Source organism: Panthera pardus, unplaced genomic scaffold (assembly GCF_024362965.1).
Source record: "Panthera pardus isolate Hobbes unplaced genomic scaffold, ASM2436296v1 HiC_scaffold_10, whole genome shotgun sequence".
NCBI lineage: Eukaryota > Metazoa > Chordata > Mammalia > Carnivora > Felidae > Panthera > Panthera pardus.
The window spans coordinates 52,089,022-52,111,729 of NW_026526655.1; the positions used below are offsets into that span (position 1 = coordinate 52,089,022).

Below are 22,708 nucleotides of genomic sequence, written 5' to 3' on the forward strand. Positions count from 1 at the left end.
GACATACGGATGCTTAAAATTCCTTTCTTATACAAAATGTAACATACAATATAAAGTCCTCTGTGCTTTGCTTTTTTCACCTAACTACATATACTAAAAATAACTTAACAGCAAGTGAATTGTTTTTTTTGGCTGTTGGTGGTGGGTTTTATTTTTTGTTGGTTTGTTTTGTTTTATAGCTGTATAAAACTCCATTACGTGGTTTGTACCATATTTTATTCATTACTTTCTCATGTTTGGGCATTTTGATTGTTTCTAATATCTCCAATCACAAATTCTGTAAGAAACAATTTTGTACATATTGTATCTTGAGGGCAACTTTATAGAAGTAGACTTCTGGGTTAAAGGGTAAATGCATATATGGTTTTATTAGATATTGGCAAGTTCCCTACTACAGAATTGGTACCATTTTTCATGTTTACCAGCAGTGTATGAAAGTGACTTTCCTCACCAACAGACTGTGCTTTCATGCTTTAGAAATTTTCCAGTGTTATAGGTGATAAATGGTGTGTTAATATAGTTTGAATTTGCATTTTTAAAAGTTACAAATAAAGTTGAACATCTTTTCCTATGTCTCAGGGCCATTTTAAATATCTTGTGAATTGTCTTCATATCATTTGCACATTGTTCTATAATACTTTTGGTCTTTTGTCCCTCAATTTTTAAAAGTTCTTTATATTAGCCCTTTTCTGTGGTGTATATTGCAAATATTTTTCTCCCGATATATAATTTGTTTCTTGACTTATAGTGATTTTGATTAAAAGTTTTTTTTAGTTTTTTTTAATGTTTATTTATTTTTTAGAGAGACAGAGACAGAGAGCAAGGGGGGAAGGGGCAGAGAGGGGGGAGGGGGGAGATACAGAATCCAAAGCAGACTCCAGGCTCCAAGCTGCCAGCACAGAGCCTGATGCAGGGCTCGAACTCAAGAACTCTGAGATCATGACCTGAGCCGAAGTCAGACACTTAACCGACTGAGCCACCCAGGAGCCCCTCATTCAAAGTTTTTGTTTTAAAATTTTTACATTGACCAATTTTTCACAGTTTTTCTTTATTGCATCTGATATTTAAGTCCTAGCAGAAAGCCTTTCCATATACCAGGTTATAGAGAAAATCATGCAAGTTTTCTTCAAGTACTTGTAATGTTAAATTTTACATCTCTAATTTATTTGGGGTTTATTTTGTATGTGGTGTAAGGTAGGGACCTTATTTTTTCTCCCACATAATTATCCAGTTGTTCTAACACCATACACCTAACACCTAAAAAGTCTTTGTCCCAGAGTTTTGAGATCCTACTTTTATCATATACTAAATGTCTCTGGATGTGGGTCGATTCATGGGCTTTCTTTTCTGTCCCACCGGGTCTATTCATTCATGTGGTAGTGCTTTTTTTAAAGCATGCTTCAGTATTTGGTAGGATGCATTCTTCTCATAGACCTCCCTCTCACCCCCAGTGTTTCTACCTATTTTTGCAGGTTAATTTTTAGATAAGTACTTTATTGTCTGCTTGTCTAGATCTGGAAAATACAGCTTGGTATTTTTACTGAGAGCACATTACATACATAAATAAACTTAAGAAGAACTGACATCTTGGACCAGAGCTTGCATGGCAAAATTTGGTTCAGGCAGCTGCCATAATCTCCCAAAATGAAAATCCTACATCAGTATCATTTTGATGAAGAGTATCCCTCCAATTTTTTTCTCTGTTTTCTTATAATAGATTGTTAGGCTTTTGGAAACATCTGTTACTATCATGAATAATACAGGGCTAATTTTATAGAAATATCAGGCTTCTGAAATTTCCCCGACATGCATCTGTACACTTCCTTGTAAAATACATTTTTAGCAAGAGCCCAGCTAAGTCAGTTTAACTGGTGTTCCCTCCTCCCCATATCTAATCACCCTTAATGTCTGATATCTGACATTACTGACATTAGCACTCCATGATATCTGACCACCTGGTCTGTCTTCAGCAAGAGTCCCTTTTACCTGTGATGTTTCCACTTAGTAATTTTCCATCCACTGACCCCATCCTGCTCTTTGGGCTATAAATTCCAGTTTCCGGTGCTGTATATACAGAGGTGTCTCTCCCCCAGTTGCAACAGTTCTGAATAAAATCTGTTTTTATCACTTTACTGTTCAGCTCAGATTTTTCTTTGACAACATGTATTTCAGTATATAAACTTTTTCAAGAATGTTTTTACAATGAAACATATGTTTTTGGAATAATAAGTACTGATTATTTTGAAGCCCTGCAGATACCTAAAAACTCTCTGAAAAGACACATCTAATTACTTCTATATAATCCAGAGATGATATGTTGAAAAGGCTTGCTAACTGATAAAATCATTGAATTAAAAAATGGTCACAAAATTGTTCTCTAACATTTTCATAATTTAATAGCTTATTAAGAATAAATGTACATAATTGGAATAATTAATCATATTTATTTTTAAAAATTTTTTAATGTTTATTTTTGAGAGAGAGAGGCAGAGCATGAGTGGGGGAGGGACAGAGAGAGAGAGAGAGGGAGACACAGAATCTGAAGCAGGCTCCAGACTCTGAGCTGTCAGCTCAGAGCCCAACATGGGGCTTGAACCCACAAACCACGAGATCATGACCTGAGACGAAGTCAGATGCTTAACAGACTGAGCCCCCAGGCACCCCTAATTAATCATATTTAAATGCTATTTATTTTAACTAATTCTGTGGTTGACTTCTAAGCAGTGCGGGAAAAAAGGACAAGAAAACTTTGTTCTATTGATCTTTGTCAATTTTGTGCTAGTACCATACTGTTTTAATTACTATAGTTTTGTAGTATATCTTAAAATCTGGAGTTCTGATATCTGGCTTTGTTCTTTCTCAAGATTGCTTTGGCTATTTTGGGTCTATTGTGGTTCCATATAAATTTTAGTATTTTAGTTCTGTGAAAAATGCTATTGGTATTTTGGTAGGGATCACATTGAATCTGTAGATGGTTTTAGGTAGTGTGGACATTTTAACAATATTCTTCAAATTTATGAGTATGGAGTATTGTTCCATTTGTTTATGTTGTCTTCAATTTGTTTTATCATCATTCTATTGCTTTCAGAATACAGGTCTTTCACCTCCTTGATTAAGTTTATTTATAGATATCTTATTCTTTTTTGTACAATTATAAATGCAATTGTTAATTTCTCTTCTACTTTGTTACTAGTGTATAGAAATGCAATTGATTGCTGGGTATTAATTGATTGCTGGGTAACTTTACTGAATTCATTTATTACTTATTGTTGTTTTGAAGTCTTTAGGGTTTTCTATGTATAGTATCCTGTCATTTGAAAATAGTGACAGTTTAACTTCTTATCGACATGAAAGCATTTTATTTCTTATCTGATTGATGGGGCTAGGACTTTGAGTACTATGTTGAATAAGTGGCAGGAGTGGATGTCCTTGTCTTGTTGGTGATCTAAGAGGAAAAGCTCTGTTTATCACCACTGGGTGTGATATCAGCTGAGGGTTTTTAAATACATGGCCTTTATTATGTTGAGGTATGTTCTATATAAACCCACCATGTGGACAGTTTTTTTGTTATGAACAGATGTTGAATTTTGTCAAATGCTGCTTCTGCATCTATTGAGATAAGCATATGATTTTTATCCTTCATTTTGTTAATGGGGTATATCATGTTGATTGATTGAAAAATACTCAAGTATCCTTGCATCCCTGGAATAAATCTCACTTGCTCATGATGAATGATCTTTCTAATGTATTGTTCAATGTGGTTGTCTAATATTTTGAGGATTTTGCATCTATGTTCATCAGGGATATTAGCCTGTAGTTTTCCTTTTTTGTGATGGCTTTGTCTGGTTTTGGTATCAGGGTAATGCTGACCTCACAGAAAGTATTTGAAAGCTTTCCTTCTTCCTCCTTTTTTTTTTTTTTTTTTTGAATTTTTTATTTTTTGGAATAGCTTGAAAATAGTAGAATTCACCTGTGGATCTATATGGTCCTGAACTTTGGTTTGATGGTAGTTTTTGATTACCAATTCAATATCATTACTAGTAATTCATCTGTTTAGATTTTCTATTTCTTAGATTTTCTATTTCTTCCTGACTCAAGTTTGAAACATTTTATGTTCCTACAAATTAATCCATTTCTTCTAGGCTGTTTGGTTTGTTGGCATATAATTTTTTGTAGTAGTCTCATAATCTTTTGTGTTTCTGTGGTGGGAGCTATTCTCCCTTGTTTATTTTATTTATTTCATTCCTCTCACTTTTTTTCTTGATGCATCTGGCTAAAGTCTTATCAATTTTGTTTATCTTTTCAAAAAATCAGATTTTGGTTTCCTTAATCTTTACGATTTTTTTCAGTCTCTATGTCCTATATTTTTGTTCTGATCCTTATCTCCTTCCTTCCACTCACTTTGCTCTTTTTTCTATTTTCTTTCAGTATAAATTATTTATTTGATATTTTTCTTGTTTTTTGAGGTATGTCTGTATTGCTATAAATTTTCCTTTTAGAACTGCTTTTGCTACATCCCAAAGATTTTTGGACCACTATGTTATCATTTTAATTTGTCTTCATGAGTTTTGATTTCTTTGATTTCTTTGTTGACCCCTTCATTGGTTGTTTAGTCAAATGTCATTTAGCCCGTATGCATTTGTGGGTTTTTTTTTTCAGTTTTTTTTTCTTGTGATTTATTTCTAGTTTCATAACCTTGTGGTTGGAAAAGATGCATGATATGATTTAAATCTTCTTAAACTAATTGAGATGTGTTTTGTGGCCTAACATGTAATCTGTCCAGGAGAGTGTTCCATGTGCACTTGAAAAGAATATGTATTCTGCTATTTTTGGATGGGATGTTCTGTAAATATCTGTTACATACATCTAGTCTAATGTGTCCCTCAAAGCCACCATTTCCTTGTTGATTTTCTGTTTGGATGATCTATCCAGTGACATAAATGGGGTGTTAAAGTCCCCTACTATGATGTATTCCCATCAATATCTCCCTTTACATCTGCTAGTGAGTGCTTCATGTATTTATGGGCTTTCCTGTTGGGTGCATAAATAGTTACAATTGTTATATCCTCTTATTGGATTGATCCCTTCATCATTATGTAATTCCCTTCTTTGTCTCTTGTTACAGTCTTTGTTTTAAAGGAACAATGTGGGGTTTTTTTAAGGTTTTTTTTTTGTTTGTTTGTTTATTTCTGAGAGAGAGACAGGGTGTGAACAGGGGATGGGGAGAGAGAGGGGGAGATACAGAATCCAAAGCAGGCCCCAGGCTCTGAGCTGTCAGCACTGAGTCCAACATGGGGCTGGAACTCACAAACCACAAGATCATGACCTGAGCTGTAGTTGGACACTTAACTGACTGAGCTACCCAGGAGCCCCAAAAGAACGATGTGTTTTGAACACATTCCAAAAAAACTTCATTTTTGCTTACGCCTCTACATTTTATGTATATGCCATCATATTTTACATTTTTTTCATACTTTTCTTAGTCTAATTATGGCCTTTTCTTTTCCACTTAAAGAAGTCCCTTTACATTTCTTGTAAGGCCAGTTTAGTGGTGATAAACTCCCTTAACCTTTTTTTTTTTGCTGGGTAAAGTATTCTTGGTTGTAGCTTGTTTTCCTTTTAGCACTTTGAATATATCATGCCACTTTTTTCTGGCCTGCAAAGTTTCTGCTGTAAAATCAGCTGAAAGCCTTATGGGATTTCCTTTGTATATGGCTTTTTGCTTTTCTTTTGCTACTTTAAAAATTCTCTATTTTTCCACAGTGGCTGCACCAGTTTGCATTCCTACCAACTGTGCAAAAGTGTTCCTTTTTCTCTACATTCTTGCCAACACTTGTTGTTTCTTGAAAATTTTATTTCTAATCTTTGATGTTTTAATTATGTGTTGATGTGTTATGGTATAGACCTCCTTGGGTTCATCTTATTTGGAACTTTCTGTGCTTCCTGAACCTGAATGTTTATTTCCTTTCCCAGGTTAGGGAATTTTTCAGCTATTATTTCTTCAAATAAGCTTTCATCTCCTTTCGCTTCTTCTAGGGTTTCTATAATGCAAATGTTTGCTTGATGTTGTCCAAGAGAGCCCTTAACTTATCCTTAAAGTTCTTTTTTTTTTTTTTAATGTTTTTATTTATTTTGAGAAAGAAAGAGCAGAAGAGCAGAGGAGGGGAAGAGAGGGGGGAGAGAATTCCAAGAAGATCCATGCTGTCAGCACAGAGCCCAATGTGGGGCTCGAACTCACAAACCGTGAGATCATGACCTGAGCCAAAATCAAGAGTCAGATGCTTAACTGACCGAGCCACCCAGGTGCCCCTTTTTTCTTTTTGAGGTTCAGCTTGAGTGCTTTCCATTACTCTGTCTTCTAGATTGCTCATCCATTCTTTCACACCTACTAATCTGTTGATTCCCTCTAGTGTATTTTTTTATTTCAATTATTATATTCTTCAGCTCCGATCAGCTTTTTATATTTTATCTTCATTGAAGTTCTCATTGAGTTCTTCCACTCTTTTCTATAGTCCAGTGAGAATCTTTATGATCATTACTTTAAATTCTTTTTTTAGGCATATTGTTTATCTCTGTTATTTTAGTTTTTCTGAGGCTTTGTCTTGTTCTTTTGTTTGGAATATATTCTTCTGTCTCCCCATTCTGCTTGATTTCTGTTTCTCTTTTCTGAATTAGAACATCTCCTTCTAAACTTGAAGAAATGGTCTTATATATAGCCATCCCCCGTGTAGACGGTGTGTGCCTGGTGACTTTTGTTGGCTGGCTAGAGCTGGAGCTCATGTGGGTTAAGGGTTATGGGGCACTCTGTGTTGGGGCTGCCCTGGTGGGATGGCCAGAACTGAAGCGGGTAGGCCAAGGTGTTCCTGAGGCTCTCTGTATTTAGCTGACTGGCAGGAAAGCTGAAGCTGAAGTGCTTGGAAGCCGGGGGTTGGCGGGGATGTCCCGGGGCTCTCGTGCAGTAGGTGCTCTGGCAGGACAGCTGAAGTGCATGAACACTGTGGGGGAGGGGGAGGGTCCTAGGGCTCTACAAAGAGGGCACCCTAGCAGGACAGCTGAAGCTGAAGTGGGCATGGGCCAATGCGGTCCCTGGCCTCTCCACACAGTGCCCTAGAAGGACAGCTGAAGCAGAAGGGGTACAAGCTGGAGGCCCAGAGATCTATGTGCAGAAGATACCTTGCCCAGATAGCTGAAGCTGAAGCTGGGGTGTTCTGAGAACCTCTATGCAGAGGGTACCCTGGTGCAGTGGCTGGAGCCAAGGTATGGGGCACGGGACAGGGGGACACCCTGGCATGACAGTAGTAACTAAAGTAGATTTAGAACTGGGGTGGTCCTGGGGCTCTTCAGAGTGAGGGTGCCCTGGTAAGAGGCTGAAGCTGAAGTGGGTGCAAGCCAGGATAACTTGGGGTATTCTTCCAGGGTGTGCCCTGGCAGGGCAGGTAGAACTGAGGTGGGTACAGGCTGGAGCTTCCTAGTGTGTTCTGAGCAGGGGGCAGACTGACTGGTTAGCTAGTGTTGAAGCAGGTGTCAGCAAGGAGGTCCTGGAGCATTCAGTGCCGGGGGTGCCCTAGCTAGCTGTCTAAAGCCAAAGTGATGTGGGCCTGAAGTGTTCTGTGTGCTTTGCACATGTGTCACTGTAGTGGGATGGCTGGGGCTGGCATGGACTCAGGGCCCAGGGCTCACTGAGGTGGTAGGCCATGTAGAGTGCTCAGACCCTGTTCCCATCCATATTGCCAAGGTCAAGGGGGGACATAAACCATGGTGCTAACCTGTTCCTCTGGCCAGAAAGTTCCAGCAACTTCCCCACCATTTGGCAGGATTCTGCAGCTAGTTGTTCTTTTAAACAGTGGCTTTCTTGTCTGTGCCCCTGGTCATCTGGGGCTGGTGTGGGCTAGGGGGCCCGTGTTCACTGAGGCAACCCACTAGCTATGGTGGTCAGAGCCCTGTTCCTGGCTGCATTATCAAGGTGGAGGAGGAGTGTAAGCCATGATGCTCACAAACCCCTCCAACCCAGAGCAGTTCTGCAGGTCTCTTGCCATTTGGCAGGGTTCTAGGGCTGCGTCTTTTATATACTAGTTGCTCTTGTAAGCCTTGCCTTTTTTTTCTGTGCCCCAGTGCAGAGGAATCTGCTCTCAGTACTATCCCCTCACACTGTCTAGGGTAGGAGTTCTCTTTGTTATTGTGTCATCATCTCTCCTGCTGTTCTCTTATTGCACAGAAGCTGTTCAGATAGCCCTTAGATGTTCTTCTTCAGGTCTATAAATAGGTGTAGATTTGGTATGTCTATGGAGGCAGTGAGTTCGGGGTGTTTGTACACCTCCATCTTGAAATGGACCTCTGTGCATTTTTAATTGGGGAAAGTGATGTTGTGAATATGTCTACTCTGTAGCATCTTCCAAAATGAATAATAATTTATTTTATGAGGATAATAATAATCTGATAAAAATAAATGAGTAACATAATTGGCTGAAATTTCTTTCCCTCTTTCTTTGCTCTCTTTTCTGTTCACTCTCCCTCTATGTATACTTTTGACTACTTCATTATTAAAACACTGAAGTATTGAGGTGACCATTTCCTGCAGTAGGTGATTCTTTCTACTAATTGCTGTTGAGCTTGTCTCAGCTGTTAGAAATGTTCACCTTGGTGGGCTGCGTGTGCATTTACAAGTTACTGGGTGTAAGTAGACTATAGCATTGAGAATATTTTCATCTGTATATGTAAACATGTGCATCAATAAAATTTGTTAATAAGTGAAATTAATGCATTTTAATATAAATCTCCTAATATAAAATACCTTTAATTCTGAGCTCTGCTGGGAAGTTGTGACATGTTGTGTGTGAAAGGCTTTTTACCATCATTGTTACATATTAACTGGGCATAGTTTAATGTTAATAGCTCCTGAGAATCGTGGTTAATCGAGGTCTTTATTTCCTGTATTTGGGTTTTATTTATGCAACAGTTTGGTTGCTTCTTTGTATAAAATGGTTGTAAGTATACCCAATACTATAACAAGGTTCTGGGCTCTTAACTTTGATGAACACCATGTCATTTCCATCGTGCTGCACTCAAAACAGCACAGATGTGAGTCTGGGAGTGGCGTCCCTGCTGCTCTCATGAGCCTTTGTTTGGAGAACACCCTGATTAACCCCCACCCTTCATGGTTCATTGACTCACTGATAGATCAAGTTTAAACTAGTACATATTAGCACATTTGTTACTAACAGAGGAACAGTTGGCCATTCTGTTTTACATTGCTGGTTCATTGCAAACTGGCGTGCTAAAAAGGTCTATACTCTAGAGTGTGAATTGAGAGGTTCCAAGAAGACTGAGAACTGAGTCAGTTACGTATTAATGTTGAATTATACCTGTATTTTAATCTTGTGTTATCTATTTGGGGGATGCTTATACTATTGTGAAATTATGAAAAAATGATTATTATTACTTTGAGGTTCTTTTTTTTCCCCCCAGGGCATTCAGGGGATTTAAGTGTCTCAATATCACTTTCATATTAAACAGTTTGTCATGATTCTATGAGAGAAGAGCCAGGTTGTAACTGCCTGATGATTTGTGTTGCATTCTTAAAATGTTTTCCAGGGTTCCTTGTAGCTAGTGATTTTATGTAAGTCTTTATAGTGTACTACGTTTCCGTATTATGTGGAAACATTTATTGTTTCAAGAGGACTAGAATGTACATGTCTATCATGTCATGAAAAAATTAAACTGTCTCCTATTTGTTTTTCAATAAATTAAATTTCTTAAAACTTAACTTTTTCCTCTTTCATACCTTCCTAACATGGTTTTCAAGGTCTGCAAATGCTTTTATTATTGTTCTAGTTATTTCTATGGCAAAGAGTTTTGCTAAATCATTTGGTACTCTTTGTCTTGCCTTCATCATCACTCACTGATGCCATTTCTTTAGCCACCTACTTCTTTGCATTTTCCTTTCTCTTGTGAGATGATGAATCACAAGTGCCATGACAGAGAGAACAGCACTCTGAGTCCAAGCCCAGATAAGACCATTGAGGCTGCCTTTCAAAACTAACTAATGCTATGTCTAGTTCTAGAAGAAGGCTGAAAGTAATGGGAAAGGGAGCCATATGGATATATGAGGGAAAAATGGTCCAACCAGAGGGAGCAGTATGCATAAAAGGTTGAGCAAGAAAGTCACGTACAGAGGGAGTTAAGTGTGGGAAATGAGGTCACAGACATGTTTGGGGGGTAGAGCATGAAGGGTCTTGGCAAGCTTTGTATGTTTTTTTTTTTTAACTTTTGTTGAGAAAAATGAGGGCCATTGGGGAGTTTTAAGCAAAGGAGTGATGTGTTAAAACTTTGAGAGTTAATATTCTGGCTGCTAAGTGGAGAGCAGACTCTGTGAGTGGGGAAAAGGATGGAGGCAGGAGACCAGTTAAGTGGAAATTGGTATAATCCAGGCAAAAGTTAGTGACTTAAATCAGAGCAGGAGCAAGAGAGGGGGTGGGAAGTGGTTGATTAAACTTTGGATTTGTTTTTTGAGATAGAGCTGTCTGGATTTATTGACATTATAGGTATGGGGGAGGGATATTAAGAGAGAAAAAGCCAATGATGGCAACAAGATCTTTTTATCCTATTAGGGAAAATGTCAAATAATATAGAACACCTAAAAACTGGGCACCTATATTGCTAACACCTAGATTCTACAGTTCCTAGCATTTTTTCCATATTTGTGTTAACATTTTATTCTGTTAGTACGTTTTAAACTACATACATCATGACATTTCTCTCTGAAATACTTTAGTATGCATCTCTAAAAAAAAAAAAAAAGCGTTTTGCAAGTAACCAAATATCATTACCCTACCAAAAGAATGAACAATAGTTTCTTATTATCATTGAATACCTGGTCCATACAGAAATTTTCCCCATGTTTTCCAAAATGTCTTTTATAGCTGATTTGTACTAACTAGTATTCAATCAAGGATCATTCGTCAAATTAGATACAGTAAAACCTTGGATTGTGAGTAACTTGTTCTGTGAGTGTTCTGCATAACGAGCAAACATTTCTAATACGTTTTAACCTGATAAATGAGCAATGTCTTGCAATATGAGTAGTACATGACACTGTCACATGATCACAACTGAGCCAATGGTTCTTGAAATTCACTTTGATATACAAGTGCTTTGGATTACAAGCATGTTTCTGGAATGAATTATGCTTGCAAACCAAGTTTCACTGTATATTTAAACTATAATACTAAACATTCCCCTCCTCATTTTTTAAATTCTGACATTGATTTATGGAAGAGATGAGGTTGTCATGTAGATATATTTAGGTTGTACTGTAGGTTTCCTACATAAGGAATAATTATGTATTCCTTATGGAATATGGATTACTGGTCCCCACTCCCAGAAATTCTGACTCAGTGAGTCTCTGGTATGGGCCTTTCTACTGAACTGCTGGGTGATTCTGGGTTGTCCTTCTGAAGACCACCCTTTGAGCAGTAGTGTTGTACCACTGTCTGATTGCTTCTTGGTAGTGTCATTTAACATGTTCTTCTATTCCTTCTCTTGAAAACTGTATTTCTAATATAAAGGCTTAATTAGGTTCATATTGGGCAAGAATACTTCATGAGTGGTACTGGGTACTTCATATTTCATTATCTCAGGTGATATGCAATGTCTGACTATCTCACGATTAATGTGGATAAGATTTCCCCAAGGCTAAGATTGATCCCTGAATCAAAGGGATGATGGCTTGATCTCTCCATTGTAACATTTCTATTTGAAACCAGTAGATAATTGTTGGGTAATACTCATGGACCAGGGAGAATAGTTTTCAATAAATATTTTACTTCATAGTTTTCACTTATCATCTGTGCCTGAACTAATTGTTTAAATAAAGGTAGATCGATGAAAATTTTTATGCTTAATCATTATTTCTAAATTAGTCTTATTATTTTATAAAAAGGGATGTTGCTTCTACTGGTACTATTTGATTACTCATAAATGCAGTACTTACTAAAGAGGCAGGATAAATTCATAACTAGTTATTTGTAATTACCAATTTTCAGAGTAAAGTTTCTGACTGGAGCATGTGGAAAGAGGAAATTCTTATTTAGTGAAATAGGGAAGACTATGGGTAGATAGACCGACCCCGTTTGGTAGGGAAAATCAGAATTTCAGTTTTGAATATGTTAACTTTGAGGTGTCTATTAGACATCTGTATTAGAGTTCAGTTGTATAAAACATAAAATACTCTAGCTATTTTAAATAAAAAGCTGTTTTATACAGATAATATGATGAAATGGCTAGAGGAGAAGGGTCTAGTAAATTGAATATGCTGGTGACCTACAACTGTTACTGCATTGCTTTATTTTTCTTGCTCCCACATATGTGGCATCGTGAGATGTTTTCTAGGACTAGTAAACTAAAGGAAATAAATGGGTATCTTCATGATACAATAGTAATTAGCCACTGAAGCATACAGCCCCACTCGAGTGTTACTAAAAGATAGGGAAAGAAAATTCTTGTGGTGGCCAGAACTTCAGACAATTGATACTAGTTATTAAGGAGTGATGGCCAGAGGGATAGATCCATCTTAATGCATGGACAATGGTTAAGAGCTTCAAGAACTTGGAGGAAACAATTAGAAGTTTGGTGACAAGGATGTAGGAGGCAGACCTATATGGTTGGTTTTCACAGAATAAGGACAGAATATGAGATTTGTGTTTTATGTAAATGCTCACCAAAGAGCATTTATTTCAAAAGAGGAGATAATTAGGCAAGCAAGTTACCCCATTCTACAGATGTAAGTCAGCATCTTTTCAGAGCAACCCTAAGGCTTGCACAATGAGCACATACACAAAGTGGCCTTCATGCAGAGATGGGGGAAATAACAGCCAGTACTTGTGTTCACCAAGCCTGGTTTGACTCCCATTATTGCTGAGTATTCTACCTGTAAACAGATCAGCCTTGAGTCTAAAGATGACTCTGTATCTTAGAGCAACCAGTCAACCATTTGGTGGCAGGTTGATTACATTGGAATCCCTCCACTGTGGAAAGTCAGTGGTTAGGCCTCACTGCTATGAATGTTTACTTTAGGTATGGATTTGAATTTCCTATCCACCATGTTACTGACAACACTACCATCTGGGACCCTACTAAATACCTTGTTCCATGAATTTACATTCTGTGCTGCTTTTGATCAAGGGACTCATTTGTATTAAAAGAAGTGAGGCAATTGGCTGACAACTATGGGATTTGTTGGTCTTACCATGTTTCCTGTTGTATTACATTGTGTTCTACCCAGGAGACAAAATTTTGGGAAATTAAAGTAGTTTCTGTTCTATAAACCAAATACATGGGTCTACGAACCAAGAAGTGAAGATAAAAGTATTATCTCTTAATTCACCTCCAATGACCCCCTCATAAGATTTTTATTTCCTGCCCCTACAAACCTGAACTCTGCTGCTTTAGGGGTGTTAGTAGGAGAGAAGAATACTTTCACATGGGAATGTGACAATGGTTCAATTGAATTGGACATTGAGAATTAGTTGACTACGTTATTGAACCAACAAGTGGAAAAATGTGAGCAACAAATGGAAAAAATAATAATGAAACTGCTATGCTGCCAAAGGTGATCAGTTCTAATTATCAAGGGGGAATAGTGTAGCTACTACTGCTCAGTAAGAAGACTGTGTCTAAACCCAGTGGGCAACCTGGGCAATCCTAGGAGTAGGATGAAGTGAATAAGCCTATTGTCTAGGAAAATAAAAATGGCCAAACTGACTCTAGAAGACATAGAAAATTTAAACAGACCAATTGCCACTGAGGCAATAATTTTTTTGTACTCCTAAAGGACAAACAAACAACACTGATATTTTCACAGAAATATCTACCATGCCTTTAAGGAACAGAAAACTTCAATACTATTTAAACTATTGTAGGGCATAGAAAAAGAAGGAAAACTCCCAGATTTTGTTTACAGAGTTTGCATGAAATATATACCAACATCTGATGATGCAGATCCAAAAAAGGAAAATTATAGATTGGTCTATTCATGAGTACCAAGCAACTCTTAATAAAAATAGATGGATATGTTGTCAACATGATAAATACATATCTCATTTTAAAGGTTCCATGGAGAAACTTTTGAGGTATTCTCAGTTCAATTCTAGAACTGACAAGAGTATCTTTTATGAGCACTATTAGTCATATTCTTCTGGGGGAGCCGACCAATGCAAGTAGACTAGAGAAGAAAATAAATGTGAGTAACAGTTGGAAAAGAGAAAGTCATATTACCATTATTTGCAGATGAAATGAGTTTTAGCCTGGAAAATCCAAAAGAATAAAGGAAATGTCTGTGATGAACAATGAGAAAATTAAAAAATATGTTAGGTGTAGAAATTAATATTTTGATAGATGTGGTAAATAGTTGGGAAGAAATTGGGAGCATATTGACAGTAACAGAAAAGATAAAAAAAAAATCTAGAATAGTTCAGTATTTAGCTGAAAAATGTTTAACATGGTACTGAGGGACACAGGAGACTTAATATGGAAAAGCATACCATGTTTTTGTATAATTATTATTTAATCCCAATAAAATTCCAGTAGAATTTTTTTACGCTGGACAAACTGATTTTAAAGATCATGTGTAGGGGCACCTGGGTGGCTCAGTGGGTTAAGTGTCTGACTTTGACTCCAGTCATGATCTCAACGCTTGTGGGTTTGAGCCCTGCATCAGGCTCTGTCCAGACAGCTCAGAGCCTATAGCCTGCTTTGGATTCTGTGTCTCCCTCTTTCTCTGCCCTCCCACTCACACTTTGTCTCTCTCACAAAAATAAACATAAAAAATTCATGTGCAAAGATAAGCCAAAATAAACATGAAAATTCTTAAAAGTAATAAAAAAGAGACAACCCTCCCAAATATTAAGTCATTTCAAAACTATAATATTAGAAACATTATGGTACTGACATATGAATTGATCAGTAGACTTCAGATTAAATGGATCAGAAGAAATCCAAGCACATTCAGAAATTTATCTGAAGGTGGCATTTGAAATCTTTAAGAGAAAGATTATCCAATGAATGAATGATGTTGGGACTGGTGGATAGTCATCTGGCAAAAAAAAGTGAAGTCAAATTCCAATTTTATACCTCTATTAAGAGAAATTTTAGATAGGATTAAGTAAAAATATGAAATAAAGACCATAAAATTATTAGGAGAAAAATATAGTGTTTTCTTGGATCACAAAAGGAAACTATTAAATATGACAAAACTCAGAAACCATAAAAATGATAAATTTAACAATAGGTGCATAAAATTAAAACGGTCAGAAAAAATAAAGATCTTTCTCAAACAGAAAAAAAATGGCATGATTAAAAATTAAAGGCAATGACACAGAAAAGTGTAACTCACGTAACAAACAAAAGATTAATCTTATGGTAATATGGCAAAGGCAATATGAATTAGCTAATGCTATAAACTGACAGTTAACAGAAAAATAAAAGTATCTTAGATACTTTTATTTCTCAGCCTCTCTCATAAAGAGAAATGTAAATTGAAATTAGCATGAGATACAATATTTCTCTTCTCATACTGTAGAAGATCAAAAAGTTTGAAGATATTTTGGGTTTATAAGGGTGTAAGAAAATAGTCACTGTTCCTGGTGGAGTATAAATTGGTAGTAATAAATTGCTGACTATGTGCCATGTACTTTCTAAGCACTTAAATTTGCTTATTAACCATCACAATTACCTTTTGTAGGAAGTACTCTTATTGTCCTCATATTACAGATCAGGAAATTGAAAAACAGAGAATTAGACAAATAACCCAAAGTCACACAGTTGGTAAGTGGGAGAGCTAAGATTTAAAATCATTGACTTTGGGGCGCCTGGGTGGCTCAGTCGGTTAAGCGTCTGACTTTAGCTCAGGTCATGATGTCACAGTTTGTGAGTTTGAGCTCTGTATCTGGCTCTGTGCTGACAGCTCGGAGCCTGAAGCCTGCTTCAGATTCTGTCTCCCTCTCTCTGTTCCTCCCCCACTCACTCTCTCTCCCTCTCAAAAATAAAGATTAAAAAAATTTTTTTTAAATCACTGACTTTGATTCTAACACCCACTTACTGGCAGGGAGAGTGGGGGTTACAACTCTAAATTGTTTCAACAGCAAGTAATTAGGCAATAGGATAAACTCTCAAGGGTGCATTCCCCTTGATCCAGTAATTCTAGAAATTTGTCCTGTAGTTCCATGCAAATAGATGCAAAATGATATTCATTGTAGTATTGGTTGCAGTAAAGGAAAATTGGAAACAACTTAAATACACATTGCCAGGGAACTAGTTAATTAAATTGAGGTTCATCCAAAGTACTAGTCAGCTTTAAATAAAGTGAGAATGATCCTTTATGTAGTGATATGAAGTCATCTCCAAAATATGGTAAATGGAAAAAAATCAAGATCCAGGATAGTGGGTAGGGATGCTCCATCTATGTAAAAAGTTATAGAACATACACATGCATTTTTATATATGCAGAGAATTTTTTTTTGCTATATTATTATTTTTTTACATAGAATATTTCTGGAAGGATTCTCAAAGTGATGCTAGTGGTTGTCATCCAGAAGGGGAACTGGCTGTTAAGGAATGAGCTGAAAACAGAGATTTTGAAGTTTTTACCATGAAAATGTTTGTACAGGAGACAGCTGACCATGTGATTCTCAAATATAGAACATTTGCACTGAGATCACTGTGTGAAGAGCATAACCTAGTGCCTCAGACAGACTTGGGTTTAGATTCAAACACTGGTTGGTCTACTGAGAGGGACAGAGACTTTGTAGCTCTTCTGGCTCCAGGCAACATCTCTCCTCCCCCAGCTTTGGCATTGGCTGGAGGGAGGATAAATTCTTAGAGCTCTGTGTGCTTGGGGCAAGACCCCACTCCTCATGCTCCACTCTCCAATCCCAACTGCTGCAAACAATTCTTATTTCTCTCATGCCGTGTTACTCCCCAAGGCCCTTCATCAGTTGGGTTGCCATTTGTCTAAAGCTCTATATACCCTCCACCCTGGCATAGTCCCCCTCTGCTTCGCTCCAGACACTGTTCTGCCCTGTGGAACGAATAGTCCATCGTGAGCAAAATCTCCTATATTGTCAACCACTTTCCCCCAAATTTCCCTTACCTTCTTACTTTAGTAGAGAGACCCAGCTCTCCCAGGAGTTTATTTATAGCTTCTCTTGTAGCCCTCAAGTGGTGGCTGTTTTCTCCATCTTGCATTTCAGACCACTGGTCCTGGAGGTGTTGTCAATGTCTCCATATCTGTCTTGCATCTCACTGCTATTTTGAGACCATTTTCTCTCCTTCTTTAAAAATCCTCAGTATTGACGGGGCATCTGGGTGGCTCAGTTGGTTAAGTGTCCGACTTCAGCTCAGGTTATGATCTTGCAGTTCGTATTTTGAGCCCCACATCAGGCTCTGTGCTGGCAGCTTGGAGCCTGGAGCCTACTTAGGATTCTGTTTCCCTCTCTTTCTGTGTCTCCCCCGCTCATGCTCTGTCTCTTAAAAAACATAAAAAATGTTAAAAAAAAAAAAATCCTCAGTATTGGAGCTCAGTCCATTAGATGTCACTAGCTTGGCTTGTTACCGTCCTGTGCAGACTACTGGTTCGTTTTTCTTACTCCTTGAAGATATTAGCTTCTGTCTTACTGTCATTCTCTCCAACATTATAGCTGCAATAGTTTTATGTGTTTTTTTTTAATTTTGTTAAATGTTTATTTATTTTTGAGACAGAGGCAGAACGCGAGCAGAGGAGGGGCAGAGAGAGGGAGACAGAGAATCTGAAACAGGATCCGGGATCCAGGCTGTCAGCAAAGAGCCCGATGTGGGGCTCGAACCCAAGAACCATGAGATCATGACCTAAGCTCAAGTCGGGTGCTTAACTGACTGAGCCACCCAGGCACCCCTAATTTTATGTGTTTTTATAGATTTTCTTTCAGTTTTTAGCTTTGTTTTCCTTCAAAGATCTTGATCTACACTTCATCCACCTCCTGTAATCATACTTTTAGAGCAGTGGTTCTCAAAGTGTGATCTCTGGACCCAACATCATCAGTGTCACCTGGGGGCTTATTAATAAATTCTCAGATCCCAGATGACTGAGTCTAAAACTCTTGTGCCTGGGAACCAGAAATCTGTGTTTTAAGTAGCTCTTCAGATGATTCTGATGAATATGAAGTTCATCAGGTTTTATTATTGTCATTACCAGTAACTCAGTCTCACTTTCAAACATGCTACCCTGCATGTGGCTATTGGCTTCTGTCTTTCTACCTCACTTGTCCCAACTCCTAAAATTATTCAACCCCTATCCCGAGACTACAGTTAATTGATTATACCACGTTTTCATTAATTCTTAATCCTTCTTGTGTTTTCACTTTCCCCTTACCCACACATTTGACTACTCTTTGACTATTCTCTTTCACATAACACACCTAAAGAGTAAACAAAATCCTGTCAGCTCTACCTTTAAAATATGTCTGGAATCTAACTTTTCTTAGAATCTCCACTTCATCCAAACACAGTCATTTCCCACCTGTTCTTACTTTGTCTGTCCTTGTACCTACAGTGTCTGCTTTCCACAGAGCAGCTCGGGTGATCCGTTTAACATGCAGGGTTATGTTGCTATGCTGTTCACAAATCACCATGCTTTTCTTCTCGCTCAGAACAAAAGTCAAAGTCCTTGTCAGTGCCTACAAGGCTGGGAGTGATATGATTTTCCCTGGCCAGAAAGTCATTTCTTCTACCTTGTCCTCCTCCTTTCCCATTTTGGGGTTTCATTTTATCCTGAGAACTTATTACCGCTTGACATACTCTAAATTCTCTTATTATTTCCGTCCCTTACCATTAAAATGGAAGCTTCGTGAAGGCAGAAACTTTGTTCACTGATAGAGCCTCAGCTTCCAGAATCCTGTCTGGCAAATAGTACGCATGCAGTTATTTGTGGGTAAATGAATGGATGCCATTACTATCCATATGGCTAAAGGTTAACACTACCCTTTTATTCATTCATCAAATATGTGATCATCTATTATATACCTCGCACTAAGGAGATAGGATATGGAGAAAAACCCCAGAGTTTCCAGTCTAAGGTCTGAGAACAAATAATAGGTATAAAATTATAATGCTAAAAGAATCAAGATTGGAAAGTGTAGGGACCTGTAAGAACAAATGATAAGGGGGAAATGACCTAGCTAACGTCACAAAACCAAGGGGTTCATGGAAGTCCTTCCCAAGGAAGTGATGACTAAGGCGAGATCAAAACAAAGAGTACAGGTTAATTAAGCACAGTAGCAGCAAGCATAGGTGGGCAGACAAGGCAGAGTGGGTGAAAGGGCACTGTGGTAGAGGGAGCATGGTGTGTTGAAGGAGCTGAATAAAGTAGAGAGAAGCTTGAGGAGGGAGCCTGAGAGCAAAGAGGTTGGAGACTTTTTAATTATCTCTCTTTATTCTACCTAATTAAGAAAATCTTTTAAAAATCCTGCTTTATTCAATAGAAATCCCCCCTTCTGATCTCTAAATAGGTATCAAATTGCTACCTAATTTTTATATACTTAGACTCTAGCTTCATAATCATCATATTAAGTGCACCCGAAAGGAAAAGATAAATGAGAAAAATGAGTACATGCTCTGGTGAAAAATTGGCTTTGTTGTTTTATGTTTAAAAAGACTGCAATTTATCAGGGTGTCTAAGGAATGGAACATTCTGCTTAATTTATTTAGTTTCTATTGCTATTGTTGTAAACTGGGGCTTAAGAATAAAATTAATTTGTTTAAATCTTTTTTTTTAAAGCTTGCTTATTTATTTTGAGAGAGCATGAGTGGGAGAGGGGCAGAGAGAGAAAAAGAGACAGTATCCCAAGCAGACTCCACATTGTCAGCGCAGAGCCCAATGGAGGGCATGATCTTACAAACCATGAGATCATGAACTGAGCCAAAACCAAGAGTCTGACGTTTAACTGACTGAGCCACCCTGGCACCCCTTTGTTTAAACCTTTTAAGAAAATCTTAATAGTTTTAGCCTCTTTCCTGACTAAGGGGATTGTTTCACAAAGGTCGAATCGGACATATAGCATACTCTATATTTATATAGTATATGTATATTTATAAGGCTATAAACCTTCAACTACAATGTCCTTATCCTCATAAGCCCCAAATGACTGTTTCTTATTTCCAAAATCTTCTGTTACCTCAGTCATGATATAGAAAGAGGGGGAAATAAAAGTTGGTTTTTATAACATTTGATGACTGACATTTAGTACCTAGACACTGCATGCTGGGCCTGAGAAATGAAGCAGGGTCTTTCAATAAAAATACTGGGCAAGATAAATTTAATCTGAGTCTTGGCCTCTGAGGTGTAGAACAAGTTTCTTGTCCTTGTCACGTTTTAATGAAAGTGAGCCCTAGCTTTAACTGCTTTGTCCTTCCTGGTTAAAAGACAGCAGTCTTATCCTTTATAGCAGGTTTTTGTTTTTGTTTTTGTTTTACCTGATCCAGAATTGCATTTATTTCTCCTCTCTTTAGTCTCCTTTAATCTGGAACACGTCTTCAACTTTCTTTGTTTCTCACGATACTGACATTTTTTGAGAGTTTAAGGCAGTTATGTTGAGAACGCCCCTCAACTAGAGTTCATCTGAGTGTTCTATCATTGTTGGAGCCACATTATGCACCACAGGAGTGCTGTGTCCTTGGTGTTGTGAATTACATATCACAAGGTATTACAACGCTTATGTATCCTTTTGTACCTTAAGGGTATGGTTAACTTTGATTACTTGACTAAGGAGGTGTCTGCTAGATTTCCCCACTGTAAACGTCCCTTTTAACTCTTTGTAATGACAACAATAAAGAGGGACAGAGTTTAACAGTAAGTAAATATTTTGTTCCCCAACTGGCTGTCACTGATGGTTTTACTATCCATTGCTGAGTCTTGCCTTTAATAAAGCTGGGTGGTAAACACAGTGAGTTTTCTAACTCTGTAATTTCTTCCTTGTTTAGTAGTTGTCATTCTATAAGACAGAGTTTTTCCTTCTCCTCCTTAGTATGATATAGTCTTTACTCCATTTCATGTTGGCCCAGGTTTGGCAATAGGAGTTCTGAGATTTGGGGTTTTTCATTGTGTTGTGTGTGTGTAAATGTAACAAAAAGTAGTTAATAGAGGCACACAGAATAAAGTGGGAATGAGGAGCCACAGAGGTGAATTCTGTTGGTGATTAGGAAAGGCTTTAGTGGGAAAATGGTGTTTGAGGTAAGCTTTTTTTTTTTTTTTTTTTTTTTATCATTTATTTATTTTTGAGACAGAGACAGGACGTGAATGCGGGAGGGAGGGTCAGAGAGAGGGAGACACAGAATCTGAAACAGGCTCCAGGCTCTGAGCTGTCAGCACAGAGCCCGACGCGGGGCTTGAACTCACGGACCACGAGATCATGACCTGAGCCGAAGTCGGCCGCTTAACTGACTGAGCCACCCAGGCGCGCCTGAGGTAAGCTTTTAAAAAGTGGCAGAATTTGGGATGCCTGGCTGGCTCAGTTCGTAGAGCATGCCGAGTCTTCATCTGAGGGTTAGGAGTTCGAGCCCCATGCTGGGCATGGAGCCTACTTAATTAAAAAAAAAAAAAGTGACAAAATTGTCACAGAAATGGTGATAAGGTAGAGTGGAAGGGAAGAAATTGTCTGAACGAAGCCTGACATACCTGGTATTCGGCAGGTAAAATTCAGTGGTGCCAGAGCATGATGAGGCAGCTGAAATGGAACAGAAAAACCTCTGCACTTACTGAGTTTCGTGCTGGTCTCTGCTTAGAATTTCTTCTCTGGCCTCGCTCCTGCTGTTTTGTTAGGGGAGAGGATGAGGTATGAGGAAGGAGGGAATTCTAAGTAGTGAAAATCCACAGGAGCCAAAAGCCCCATTCGAATACTCCCTTCTCCAGAAAGCCTTTCCTGGATCCCTGATAAGAATTAACCACCCTCTTCTCATACACTCCCATGGTTATTGGTGCCTTTCTGTTAATGATTCTATTTTGTTTTGTGGGGTTTCTATTTTCTGGATTTATCTTTCTCCTTTAAACACAAACCACATCTTAATCACTTTGCTCTGGTAGTCAGCACAAATGCTCAATAAATGTTTCTGGAATACATGGGAGAGGGAAAGGAGAGGATAGGTTGGAGTTGGTTGGAGAAGTGCTCTGAACGACATGTTAAGGGGTTCAGGCTTGCCCACACGCAGTGAGGAGCCATAGCAGCTTTTGACAGGTACAGGCCTGGTGGAGGTATAATGTGGGGGGCTCAGGGGAACGGGAAGGACAGTGAGTTGTCCCTAGAGCAGCTGCAGAGAAGCCAGAGGGCAACAACTAGGAAGGCCAGAAGGTGTGGAAGCAAATAGTCACCATCTCGTGGATCTGGATCTGGGCACTGGTTTGTAGGAATGTAGGAATCAGAAGCGGGGGAAAAAAAAAAACAAAAAAAAAACAAAAAAACCACACCAAAAACAAAAAAGAAAAACAAATAACAAAAATGGAAGGAATTGAACATAGTTTTGAGATTTTAAGACTTGACGATGAGATTGACAATGGCCTCTTAGCAAAATAATAAGCACAGGGACAATTACAGAGAATGTAGGCAGTTCAGCATGGTCCTACCTCTTCCTCATCTAATACTCTCCCTGAATTCAAAACAGTATGTGCTGTTGAAAGATTTCCTTCTAT

The 22,708-nt window shown here is 38.0% G+C and overlaps 1 protein-coding gene across 6 annotated transcripts in view; it reads left to right on the top strand.

The window, feature by feature from the left end:
* CERKL (ceramide kinase like) overlaps positions 1-22,708 on the top strand; it is a 131,814-nt gene that overhangs the window by 51,627 nt on the left and 57,479 nt on the right. The window lies entirely within an intron of this gene.